At 39.7% G+C, this 14482-nt stretch overlaps 1 protein-coding gene across 10 annotated transcripts in view; it reads right to left on the bottom strand.

Annotated features, from left to right (window-relative positions):
* chrm2a (cholinergic receptor, muscarinic 2a) overlaps nucleotides 1-14482 on the bottom strand; it is a 93942-nt gene that overhangs the window by 28931 nt on the left and 50529 nt on the right. The window contains exon 1 of one of the 10 annotated variants that reach the window (XM_067391370.1): nucleotides 6426-6640. The exons of the other annotated variants lie outside the window; for them this stretch is intronic. The gene's annotated coding sequence lies outside the window, so the exon portion shown is untranslated. Of the gene's footprint in view, nucleotides 1-6425; nucleotides 6641-14482 lie in introns of those variants that run through there. 10 annotated transcript variants of the gene reach the window in all.

Raw genomic sequence — 14482 nt, 5'->3', positions numbered from 1 at the left:
TTTGACTCAGTTTTCCAAACTGTTGATTTTTGGTGACCTGCCTGGAAACCAATTTGGGGTCAATTTTACCACTAACACAATCATATTATAATCACAATCTTATTATAGTGTCGCAGTGTTAACTTAGTGACATGCTTATGAAAAAACGTCTCAGGTTATGACTATAACCATAGTTCCCTGAGAGAGGGAACAAGACACTGCATCCCGAAGGGGGCATTCCCATAGCGTCCCCTTTGGGGCGCAGTGTAATTTCCCTCAAAAGGGAACGTCTCAGGTTATGACTATAACCATAGTTCCCTCGAAAGGGAAATTGGAATTAGTTGTGCGCAAATCTGTCGCTTTTCACCTCACTGCTTATTTGCATAAATTACAACTTTTTCATCACTGGATACGTCCAAATTGCATTTCCAAGACAGCACTCTTGGTTTTGGAACAGAGCTACTGCATGCATGCCACTCTCTGTAGAGCTAGCACACCCTCACACACATACTTGCAGTCATATTATGGTCACCGTAGCAGTAATGATGGCTCAGGGCTGGTGGGCAGCTGCAGGCTGTGGTTTTCATATTTTCTGTGTGTGTGTGTGTGATGAGCAGCTCCAAGGTTTGCGCTGGGTCACTGCACACTTTTAGCAGAGTGCTTTCAAAACTCTCTCCTATTCTCTCTCTCTGTGACGTGCAAATCAGAGGGAAATCAAAGACAGGAGGAAAAGAGGCCTGGTGATGCTGTTCATCGTCTCCAGTTGCTGTCTCCTCTGTAATTTTTGCAGTGCCAGAGGTGTGAAGCGTAGAAAATATGCTGTTTTAAAGAAGTCGATCTGCTGGAGGCATGACTGTTGTGCCACAGAGAGGGTTTTGTCATTTATCAGAAGAGTTAGTTCGCCCAAAAATGACAATTCCATAATTTACTCACCCTCATGGTATTCAAACTAATACAGCAAAAAAATAAATAAAATTATATAATATACAACAGTTCGTTCTGGTTCTTGAATCTGATTAGCTGAGAGGTTTCACCGTTTGTATCAGTCTGCTTGAAGCAACTGTCATGGCGGCCGATCAAATCCACTGTATTTTTTTTTTACAAATACTACACTTGTTGTACCATGAACTGTAGTTTTAAGAGTAGTTTTTTGTATTTTTTATTTTTTTTGGCAAGAATGTAGTTGTTTAGACCTGAAATATGTGACTCATATTTAATCATAGCGCCTGTTTTACAATTTGTTTAGACGTGTTTGGAGATGCGAGCTCCAGGCTGTCAGCAGCTGTTCAGTGCTCGTGTACCCGCCGAGAACAGCTTCATCTCAACTAATGCTTCGGGGATTTGCCGCTGGCTCTTATAGTGGTTAAACATGAGATATGATTAATTTTTAGGTACATAAAATGGGCAATCTTTGGTCTTATTTATCTATTACTTCCTGAGATTTTTTTTTTTAAGCCTTTAAACAAAATTTCTGGTAACACTATGTATAATGCATTATATCTTTTCATAAATAATTGTAACTAAAGTTAAAAAATGCATTATAATATTTGCAGATTCCATGTTACATCTTAAATTGGCTGTTTGTCATGTGTTTTAGTATATTATTCTCTCTAAAGGTGTAATAATCAATAGATGGTTACTATTGTTCATGAGATGCATTACAAGGCATAATTAATGCATTAAAAATACTTTATAATTCCATATACATAAAGGCTTTAAGTGAACTGTTACCTCATTTTATTGATGCATTTGCCCTAATATGGTGTAAAAGGCCATACTGGCATGAGACGTAGAAGGATTGCAAAACCTGTCTAATGACATCTTTAGGAAACTTAATGATGAAATAAAAAGCACATTAAAATCATTGTGATATTAACAATGTTGTTTCATCAGCATGAATACATTTTGTCGCTTCTAAAGCAGCATGACCACCATCAAAACAGTGCTTTTGAAACAAATCCAGCATCTTAAACAATACATTTTAAAATGACCGTCAGATGTGTTTGGCCATTGCATCGAGTCTTGCTGTTTTTGTTTTTTTTCCAGCATATTGCATATTTGAGCTAAACATCTTATTATCTTTGTTTTCTCCATCGTCTTTTGTGTTTACATTCAGGTCTTGAAAAGACATGAGGGTGAGTAAATCATGACAGAATTTTCATTTTGGATGAACTATGCCTTTAATGCCTGTAGATGTGAATATCATGACCCAGTCTGCATCAGTGACTGCGATTACATGTCCAAGGATAATCCCACATTATTCGCCAGATCTCAGTTCTCAAATCCCATTTATTCCCACTGATTGAGTAATTTTGGAGAATAAGCTGTTTAAATGCCCTTTCAGCGTCCCTGTTATGAATCAGCCCTTTATCCGGGAAGAATCTGCCTATTCACAGCACTGAAAGATGCCAATCTTCATCAGAACCAGCTGCTGTTCTTCTTTGCTCTGTTTTAGTGTGCAGAAACATATATAGTACGTCCTGTTCGTTGTGCTAAAATGTCTTTGACTTTAAATGACCTCATCATGTCAAGTTCATCAATGTTCAGAATGGCATTCAGAATCCACGAGTTTCCGTTATGAGAAATAGCCATGATCTAAATGAGAGGTTATTCAAATACTGTAAACAGCACGTTGGCACCACATGAAGCATGTGATGACGGATATATTGCAGCATGATGTGATCAGAATATAGATGTGCTCATAAATTCATGCGCTTTGATTTTGTGTGCGTGTGAATTGTTTTTACCTTTTTCACCTCCAAAGACTTGAATGGGGTTATGTGTAGAGACTGTGAGCATTCAAACCTAATGCATCCATCCAAACACACTCTAAACACATACACACTTATTTTCACTGCGTTCACTCTATCCACACACACACATAGGCATTTCATATCTGTCTCTCAATTTGTTCTGTAAGGCACATTAAGAGTTTGTGTTTTGGAAAATGCAGGATGAAATCAGATTTGGGATGCTGGTCTGTTGTATCTTCATTTTCTTTACCTGCTCTTTCTGCTACATCCATCCATCCATCCATCCATCCATCTAGTCTAGTGTAATCTTTCTGCCTTTCCATCCATTCATCCATCTAGTCTTTCTGCCTGTCCATCCATCCATCCATCCATCCATCCATCCATCCATCCATCCATCCATCTATCCACCTAGTCTTTCTGCCTTTCCATCCATTCATCCATCTAGTCTTTTGTAGTCTTTCTGCCCATCCATCCATCCATCCATCCATCCATCCATCTAGTTTTGTCTAGTCTTTATGCCTGTCCATCCATCCATTTATCCATCTAGTCTTTCTGCCTGTCCATCTATCCATTTATCCATCCATCCGTCTAGTCTTTCTGCCTGTCCATCCATCCATCTAGTCTAGTCTAGTCTAGTCTAGTCTTTCTACCTGTCTATCCATCCATCCATTTAGCCATCCATCCATCCATCCATCCATCTAGTCTAGTCTAGTCTAGTCTTTCTGCCTATCCATCCATCCATCCATCCATCCATCCATCCATCCATCCATCCATCCATCCATCCATCCATCCATCCATCCATCCGCCTAGTCTTTCTGCCTTTCCATCCATTCATCCATCTAGTCTTTTGTAGTCTTTCTGCCCATCCATCCATCCATCCATCCATCTAGTCTAGTCTAGTCTAGTCTAGTCTAGTCTTTCTACCTGTCTATCCATCCATTTATTTAGCCACCCATCTATCCATCCATCCATCTAGTCTAGTCTAGTCTTTCTGCCTATCCATCCATCCATCTAGTCTAGTCTAGTCTAGTCTAGTCTAGTCTAGTCTTTCTGCCTGTCCATCCATTCATCCATTTAGCCATCCATCCATCCATCCATCCATCCATCCATCCATCCATCCATCAGTCTAGTCTAGTCTAGTCTAGTCTAGTCTTTCTGCCTATCCATCCATCCATCTAGTCTAGTCTAGTCTAGTCTAGTCTTTCTGCCTGTCCATCCATTCATCCATTTATCCATCCATCCATCCATCCATCATCCATCCATCCATCTAGTCTAGTCTAGTCTAGTCTAGTCTAGTCCTTCTGCCTATCCATCCATCCATCCATTATTGTGTCTAGTCTATTCTTTCTGCCTGTCTATTCATCTATCAGTCTGATCTTTTATCTGCTTATCTAGTTTGTCTGTGTAATTCTCTCTGTCTCTCCCATATGCAATGTGTGTTGAGGGTTGGAGTTGATCCGTTCGAGGCGTGCAGTAATCATCCACAGTGAGGGGCAGTCAGAGGTGCTTGGAGCTCAGCGAGGGGGAAATGAAGAGGTCTCAGGCTCTCAGCAGCTGCATTCTGCGGCTGCAGGATTAGCTAATGCGATTAGTTGCGTCTCACAATCAGCCGTACTGAATGCATGTTGTAATTACTGCACCTCAATGAGAAAGGTGTGTGTGTAAGATTAATGCAGGTGAGTGGCAGGCTGTGATAGATACGCTCTGCTAACGTGCTCTCGACAGCCAGGCATGTGTGTTTGCGAATGGGACTGAATGGTACTGTAGCTCATTTGCAGGCATGTGACCCAGACCCAAACTCCACATATATGCCAAATGAGGTCTGAACTGACGTTGAGGGACAAAACTGCTTATATTTTTCATGTTAATGTTATATTTTAACAATCCTACGGATACTTGACCTGCAAGATCCATAAATCAACATTACTAGTTGGCATAATTAAATTAATGGCATAAGTTAAATTAAGTGACGTCCTTTATCACAAATTTTTTTTGAAGAGCTTTTGTGACTCTTGTTATGTTGATATCATGAGACAAACATGAAAATCAGACAGAAACCAATAATAATGCACAGCCTCTCTGGGCTTCGGTCATTATTTTTGCAAAATTCTGCTTTGATGCCAGTATGGATTTGAAATCTCTGTACTATTCTACGTCTTTTGTCTTGTAAAATCAGCTCGACATATTTCCACACAGGATTTCTCACAGCTTCAGTTCCATACTGAAAATCAATGGACATGCGTATTGACTCCAGCTGAAGCGCTGCCCGTTCATTTAGCTCTGATTCAAGACATTTCAAGCTTTTTTCCACACAGTTTGAGTCTGCCTTATGCCTTCACATTTTCTTTTGGTCTGTGATGGAGCGACATCAGACATGCGCAGCTGAGAGGGAACATTGGCCGTGAATTACAAGGTGGCGTGATTACAAAGGCAGAAGAGGCCTAAATAAAGAATAAAAGAGCTATGGAATTATGTGTGTAATAATTACATCAGAAATTTTGGTGCGACAGTTATATAGGACCCTAAGATTTCTGTAACGTGGAAAAAGTGGACAGAGTAATGGAATCCAGCCATGATTTATTGTATAATGTCATGGAATTTGGCAAAATTTAGATGAATAAATCAAAAGTGGGGCTGAACACTTAATCAAATTATGATATGGACTAGTGTCTGTGAATATTAAAGCGCAAGAAGAAGCGTTTGCTAAAAAAGTCTATATGAGAACGTGAACATATGAACTTCATCTACAGAGCTGCTCTAAGAGTCACTTCAGCAGCAATTAACCATTTAATTTCAAATGTTTGGTTAAATTTAAAATTATGAGAGAAAAAAAATACTATTGAGCAGTGCAATGTACTTATCAAAGTTATAATAACAATATAATACAAGTATTTATTAAAACATATTTTTAAGCAATATCACACAATATCATAAAACATTTGATTACATTTAATGTTAAATTTATATTGATTGCATTAAAGTTTCAAAAATTAATTAAATTGCTATACATTAATTTGATTAACACTATTTTTGATAGTACATTTGTATTACATAGTAAAACACAGAATCTAGAAATATTAAAAAAGACTACACAGTATTTCTGAAAAATTAAAACATTTTATAGGGCTCTATTATTGTTAAAAAAACTAATACATTATTAAACAGGTAAAGTTTTATGAATTCAATTGATTAGGCACCCTTTTTGATTATTAAAATTGAATTAAACTAAGAAAATGGAAAACAGAATTTGGGAAAGCTTGATATGAAGAATCTCCACTGAATTATCTGTAAATCACATTAAATTGATTTTGATGTGTAATGAACCGATGAACATCTCAGATGCTCTAGCTTACTGCCGGAAAAGTCTCATCAGCATAATCTTTAATTTCGCCTCGAATAATAAAAGCAATTGCCAAATTAATAAATTTACTCAACACAGTTTTTCTAAAACATCAAGCTGATGTCCTGAAAGCACCTCAGTTCTGTTTATGAACAACACAAAGACTCATTCTGATCACCTTTCATAGAAAGGTGAAACATTTCTTTCTTAACACACTTTGCGTTTCCGCTTTCAGATCTTTATTCCCCGCGTGTCATCAGCGCACCGCCAGAAGGCCGATAGCCAACCGCTAACATTTGATTGAATTATCCCTCAACATGATGTGGCAGTAAACTGTTATTCCTCCATCTTACCAGCCCTCTGCTGTCTCGCCCCTGAGCGACGACTTTCATCCTCTCTCATTTCTCTGCTGTCATACACATACTGGCATCGTCTGCCCCTGCGATGGCTTTGGCCTTTTGCTCATTTACGTCTCTGTATTCCCGACAGGCCGTCTGGTTCCTGAGGGGAGGCCCGTGGAGGACGCTCTGCCAAATTTACGGTTGTATATAAATATATATGAGCATGTGGTTCTCTTAGATTGAAAACATATACTTGCGCGGATTGCCTGCTATGAACTTCATTCCAGGGCTAATGCTGTTTTGCCTCCCCATCTCGTCTGCTCCTTCAAAGAACGCATCCTATTTTAAGGCATGAGAGATATATGGAAAGGAAGAGGGTAAATATTTGAGAGTATTGCAGGTTTCATTTCTTGGATTAATTCAGTCGGCTGGCTGTGTGGAGTGGATTCACAGCTGGTAAGTTCATTCTAGTCCAAACAACCTAGACTAGCTGTTGTTGGCTGTCAAGGAGAGCATGCTTTTTCACTCACTCAACAGAACAAAAATATCCATGAAGTGAGTTTGGAGCATTACATTTTGAGAAACCTTGAAAGAAATGCCATTTTAAAGTCCAGTATGCATCAGACGCAGGCCGAGACTGCAGTATGTTTGACTCATACAGGCACGTGTGTCGTAGCTGCAGGCCACCTGCACAGTCGTCCTGACTCTAGAGCATCATTACACACTCGTTACACACCTGCGGACAGAGTGCAGGTCAGAGATCATGCGGTCATCTCACATGAAAGCTGCTCGTCTGTCTAGGGCCAGAATCTCTGTGCTCCCGTCCTACGCAGCATCGAAATGGACAAACTAATGCAGTTTGTGTCGCCGCCTTTATTTTGTCAATTTGGGCTAAAATAAACTACTAACCTCTAACTAAAGCCTGAAGATCTACCTGGTTATCTTTAATGTAAATTCTGATTGGATGTGTCCCGTTCGAGTTGCGCACAAACTTGCTTTATGTTGTGCCTTTGTGCGTTTTTTTGCTGCCACACGATTAAAGCTGGTGGAATTTATTTCTGTGAGCCAAACTTATGACAGGGGCTGTCCCTTTGCAGGATCCTGAGGTCAAGGGTCATGCTCAAAGATCAACCCTACTGGGGATGAACCCAACTACATTTCCATTACTAACTGGGGAAGAGCAAGTTTTGAGGAGGGGTAGTTACAGAAGCGTTGCCTCCCCCTTGTGTTTGCTCTGAAATGTCACTTTAGTCAATTAATTGGTATTTATCCCTTTTTTTTTTCTTTTTTTTTTTTGCAAAAACCTCCAAGTCCAACTGTTTGGACAACAAGACATAGTAAATCGTCAGTTTCTGCAGCAGCAAAAGGAACATTGTTGTGTTTGCTTGTTACTCTTGAAATCCTATCATTGCCACTGTAATGATGAACAAAAACATGATAAAAACTTGCAGCTCGGCAATTGAAAGCCGGCTCATACACACACGTCATTCATCTTGAAATCTTATGATTCGATATGCGTGTTCTGATTGGTTCTACTGTGAACTTAGAGGCTTTTTCTGACAAAAGGAAGTGGCGTTTAACGTTTTTTGCCAACGAACAGGTATTTCTGAATGGGCTGACGCTGGGATTTAGCGGATTTGAAAGTATTTGATGATTGTATAATATGTGCGGAGAGCATATATGATCTAATTTTTGACAGAGGTGGCATTTAGTGGCTTTTGCATCTGAACTCTTCATATATATATATATATACAGGGCTCAACGCTAAGGATTTTTTCCCCGACCGGGCCAGTGGTTCAAATTTTTGGCCCCACAACAAAAAATTAATAAAAGTAAAAGACAAGAAAATGGTCCTATAAAATAAGCATAGTTATTGTTTTCGTTGTCTTTTTTACATTTAACCTCAATAAATAGGGTTATGACACCAAAAGCTACTAGATTAACTTATTTTTTAAATATTGTTATACAAATAAAAATTAAAAAAATAGTAACAAATAATCAAATAAATTATGAGTAATAGCACAAATAAATACAAAAGAACAAACATATAAATGAAATAAATGGTGCTTTTCAAGTTTTTCCTGTAGGTTTAAACAGGAGATTTTCAGGTACAGAAATTGTAATCTAATGTTTAACTATATAACTATAGAATAGATTAAACTGTATTAAAGTTAATCAGTCAAGAGCAGTTACAGATGGATAAAAATACTTTTAATGTTAAAAATATAAAACATTAAATACTGTTATATGTAATTATATATATATATATAAAAAAAAAAATGAAGACACTTTAAATGTGAAATTAAACTCGCCAGTAGGTGGCAGCGAATCACCGTTAATGAGCAAATCGTTGAGATTCAACCGATTCATTCAAGCGGCTGATTCACTCAAGAAGTGTTGCTCAGAGATGCAAAACAATTCTGTGGACTTTGGAATTATTTTCGTTGGCGAAATAGAGCGAAACAGGCGATTTGGTGTCTTAAATGTAAGTCACTTGAGTTAGTTCTTGTTCATTAAACTGTAAGCTGAATAAAATCAATATCACATTTGTAATCATGCTAATAGACTAATAAACGGTGCTCTTTGTGTAATATTGATTAAATTTAATTAAATTATATAAATATGAAATATATACAGGGGCATGTTTGCCCCTTATCTTGAATTCTGGGTCATTATAAAAGGCATTTTAGGAGCCTAAATCACGCAGTGAAAGCGTACAGTCTAAATATGCACGCGCACTAGTCTAACCTACTAGACGTACTGCATGCGTGCACTCAATTAGTGTGTTTTTGTTTGTTTTTTGTAAAGTGAGGGACTTACTCGATAATATCAGATTGTTAAATCAACAATTACGATATCATAGACAATATATAATGCACACCCTCCAGCACTGGTCCGATCGGGCAAGTGACCGTTCCGTCTACTGTCCCGAGCGTCGTTCACATTGGCCCCGGGCCATCGGGCAGTCCTTATTGTTGAGCCCTGCTATATATATATAATTATTGGTATCATCTTGGTCACTCTCAAGATGTCAACTAATCTTATACCATTTTAGTAAATTTTTTCTGAGCACACATCCTAATGCTTAAATGCAAATATTTTGGGAAATAGGATCTGTAGTATAGTTGTGCAATAACATTGACATTAACAATAACATAATTTAAACTATTAGCATTATCCAGTCAACAGCACATTGATTGGTGTCTCCTTTCTTAATTCAACCTGGTGCTGTGTGTTTGTGATATGTATGCACTTAAGAAAAAAATATGGCTTTAGGTGTGTTTTATTATTAGCCCAGCAGGGGCGGAGTGTGTTGTGTTTTATCTATTATTCCGGCAGGTTTAGTACAGTCCCTCAGGCTGAACACTAACATCTTGTAAGCCAGCAAACAAATGCACGGCCAAACAACACATATATGTTTGAGTATGATGCATCAAAATCTCACTCTCCTTTACATACTTAGGTGTGTGTGTTTGTGTGTGTGCGTGTCATCACTAAAGGCTGTAGAGATGAATTATGGTTTTGTGTGATGAGCAGCCTCTGGGAGATGTGTGTTATTCCAGCGTGTCAGGAAATAGAGTGGGTGGACGGGTTTCTGATTAGAGCCGGAGCTAAGATAGAGAGACAGATCTATGGTTTCTATATCCGTCCCTGAACAGAGAGAGAGATGTGCCTTATCATAGACACCGACAGACACCCCGTACACTCGACTCTGTCCGTATCAGTCAGCTGAGGACCACACAAACACACACACACACACACACACACACACGTGGTGATAGCACCCATTTATCAAGCGCTGACAACTTGCATTCGACTCTGCAGGACTGCACGCTTTCTCTTTATTTTTGTCCGATGTCTCCATCGTGTCATTGTCAAAAGGGTCTGAGCTCTTGGTAATACGCTGAGTGTGTTTCTGAGCCAGATCCATCGGTACGAGAAAAACGGTAGCGAGTTACGTAAATGCATAAAAGGAGACAGATCGGCTCTTTTTTCGTTCTCAATTTTCTCCTGCTTGATTAAACTTGCTGCAGGATCAATCCTGCACTGAATCTCAAGTCAATTTTGATAGTGTCTGAAAAAATGAGCACCCTAAAACACATCAACCTCTAGGAGGCTAACTGTGTTACAGAGAAACAGAAAAATCTCTGAGACTGCAGAAACATCTCTCAGTACCTGGTTTCTTGTGAGACTGTAAAGCTTTGGTTATTAATTTGCAACTATCCCCTGATTGTAAAGTCAGCGCTCAAATCACATTAGAAATAAGCAAGCTAAAACGCAATACAGAAATCTCCTAAAACCACTGAAAGATGTTTTTCGAGAGGCAAAAGTTGCTAGAAACTGTAGACGGAGCCACAAACACCAGCTAAAACTATAAAATCCTGCATACTTTATTCTCACAGCGTAGCCTTGATTCAATCCATCACAAACTATCAGCTCAGAAATCATTGGCCACCTTCATCAGACCTACAGATCTCATTTTCCTGTCGTATTTTTCACACTTACAGGACCGAGTCACTTTGAATAATTTCAACAGACCATCAGGCCACATAACACAGAAAGGATGATGGGGGAAAAATTTGGATTTTTATGAGGAATGCATATATTATACATCATAAAGGTGTTCTTGAGGCATTTACAGTTCCTTATTATACACAACGTCATGTATTGAAAATAATTTTAATCACAGTTATGATATGCAACTATTTATATTTATTTATTTAGATATTATAGTCTATTAAAATACACAATTTTAATTCTTATAGCATTATACTTAAACCCTTTGCAACCTCAGGGTTTGTGTGATGCAATCTAGCAGTGAGGATTTATATTCAGGCTCCGTAAATCAAATCCTGATTCAGGAAGTTTGTCCTGAAGGTCAGGGCTCAAAGCTAAGGATTTCTTTTTAGATTTTTACTTGCCCTGACAAAATTCTCACTGGCTCCATCACAAATAATAAACAAATTTCAAGCTATAGCACTGTTTTCCACTAACTGTTTATGCTCACTTAAGAGATGAATGATATAACAAGCAGTTGAGATTTGCGATCTAGTACACATCGCCTTACGTGAGTGTACTGTATGTATGTGGATAAAGCTGGGTATACTAAATATTAGGGGTGTGACCGATATTTCTCGTTGAGGTGAAAAGCTGTCCATATCGTATTCAGCATCAGAAGGAAATTAGCATAGAATACGTCACCGCTACTTTTACCTTCCACTGTCGTTTTGCATTTTTTTGAAATAAAAACCATTTGGATAACAGTCACTTCAATTGTAAACTATAGACCCCTTAATCGCCTACGTCACTGTTACGTCACCGCTCTAGCTGGAGGCAAAACATAAATAAGAACTAATAGCAGGTGCGCTAAAAGTTTGAGGTTTTGACTTTAAAATGTCGTCTTCTTGTGTTTTTGGCTGCCAGAATAGAAGGAACAGCACTTTTGGTTCAAAACTAAAGTTCCCTTTCAAGGGAACTCGCGTTGCGTCGAGAAATTGACGCTGTGGGAACGCAACGCGTTATGTCGTCATGAAGCACGTGTGAAATCCGTCCAAAGGAGTGACGAGACGTCACAGGCGGGTGACGTCACGACCAGGAAACTATAAAGCACGCTCAAACAAAGCAACGCTAGCTTCTGTGTCTTCAGTAGCGCTTTGTGTGACTTGTCTGTCTTATTTGGTGTTGTTTGTGACTATCTATATCTATTTATCTATTATGGCGGAAAAGCAATTTAGATCGTGTGTGCATCCCTGCCCTCGCTACATCACGACTGGGGACACACACAATCTTTGTGTTGCTTGTTTGGGAGCGGAGCATGCACGGTCAGCACTCGAGGGTGCTGGCTGTGAGCATTGTGAGATGCTTCCTTTACGGACGCTCCGCTCCCGCCTGGCGCTCTTTGATGAGGGCGCTCAGGCTCGCGTTCCCCAGGGTTCGGGTCCCGCTGCACAGCGGCGTTCTCTATCCTGGGGCTCGCAAATGGATCTATCAGAGGGGTTTGAGACGGGCCCAGCCTTATCTCAGCCCTCACCTGATAGATCCAGTGCTTTTTCTCAGTGTCTGGAAGCACGCTCTGCGGTTCCTTCCACACTGGGTCAAGCACCGATGCTCAATATGTCCAGTTCCGAGGAGCTGGATGTGGAGAGCATCGATACTGTTGAGAGTGAGGACTCGCCATCCCACTCGCCTGCTTTTGAGGAGTTGGTGGAGGTTGTGTCTCGCGCTGTTGCCAGATTAAACATCGACTGGCCAGCAGAGAAGCAGGACGTTCGTCCTAAAAGCAAATTGGATGAACGTTTTCTGCCCTCTAGAGCGCAACCTCCGCGTCGGGGTCTCCCGTTTTTTCCAGATCTCCACACCGAGGTGGCGAGATCTTGGAAGAAACCAGCCTCATATCGGGTGCATAGTGCTCAGACCACGCACTATGCATCGATCGTGGGGCTTAAAGAGCACGGTTATGGGGCGATGCCAAAAGTGGAGGAGACGCTCGCGAGCTATCTCCCTCCACAGTCGGCGTCGTCCCTAAAGACCCCGACGCTGCCCACTAAGCCAGTAAGAGTCACCTCTGGTTTAGTGGGCAAAGCTTATTCGGCTTCTGGTCAGGCGGCAGCATGCCTTCACACTATGGGTGTGCTGCAGGCCTATCAGGCTGAGTTATTAGGTGATATTGATGAGGGCGGGGGAATCACTCCCGACGTAGTCGATGAGCTACGTCGGGCTTCAGACCTTTCTCTCCGTGCCACCAAGGAGACGGCCAGATCCGTGGGTCGTGCTATGGCAGCACTGGTGGCTACGGAGAGGCACTTGTGGTTGAATTTGAGTTCTATTAAAGGCAGTGTAGGTAAAAAATTTTTTAACAACTTTCTTCCAAATTTGTTTAAACTTTCTATATATTTCAATGCATAATTAAAATGTAAGTACTCTGATAAAAAGAGTATAAAAATCGATTGACTCTAGACCGTTTAATCTGTATTAAACACAGCTCATTATTTCCATTCGGGACGAAACATAGGATTGGCTTAGGCGGCTGTCACTCTCTCGCAACCATGGCAACCACCCTTTTGCCACACATGACCTGCCCACTTGCGCGCGCACGTTTGATTTGGGGAATTCAAGAGGAATAACGTACCAAACAATGGCAGAGAAACATCAAGCAGAATTCTCTGTACCGGCCTATGCAGTTACTGAAGGCAAACCGGGCAAAAAAAGGAAGACGGTAACAATACAAGAAAAGGCAAGGAACAAAAACATTTTGGATAAACAAAGAAATAAAACAAGAGTTAATATCGGCGTGGCTTTCCAGCGATGGCGAGAACTGAGGGAACTCAAGGGGCTGAAAAGTGACTCGTTGATGGCCTTATTTCTGCTGGACAGGTAAATCTTTCTTTTTGTATTTTAATCGTACATATTTTTTTGTTTATTTTTTCATGAAGCATGTGTCATTAGCACACGTAGCTGCGTAATATAGCTAACATAACATTACTTAGCGAGCCGTAGTAGAGACGATAAATAATCTATAGCCTAGCTCAAGATGATGGCTATAGTGTTGAATTGTGCATAATTTTGCTTTAGATAACTAAACACATGTTTAACAGATAGTAGGCCTAACGTTACTCCGCATCTAGGAACTTTTCTTAGAACTATATTTACCCTCTGTCTAACTCTTTTACCATGTTCACCTGTAAGTTTACCTGCACGTTTTTTCCGCCTTTGTTTTGTTTTTATATTCTCTACCTATGTTTCCTGATGTCTTTATCTTGTATCTGTGTGTGTCGTACACACTTTGTTGTATGTGTGTGTTATTATTTTGTGTCTGCAATGCAGTTGTGAGTTGATATTTGAGTGTATGTTACTCTGTTTATCTGTAGAACAACGTATATGTTATGAATCTTACACGAAATTCATCTTCATCACAGTGTAAATGATGGTAATGGAAAAACGTGTATCATGCAACCTGTTTTTAGCTTTGCCTTCTACATAACTAGCTCGTTAGCGATTCAAAAAAATATATATTTTAAACTTTACCAATATCAATATGCTAGCTTGATTAGTGAGTACTAAAATACATC

This window comes from Chanodichthys erythropterus, chromosome 8 (genome assembly GCF_024489055.1).
Source record: "Chanodichthys erythropterus isolate Z2021 chromosome 8, ASM2448905v1, whole genome shotgun sequence".
In the NCBI taxonomy this organism is placed as follows: Eukaryota; Metazoa; Chordata; class Actinopteri; order Cypriniformes; family Xenocyprididae; genus Chanodichthys; species Chanodichthys erythropterus.
This window is presented reverse-complemented; position numbering and strand designations above follow the sequence as displayed.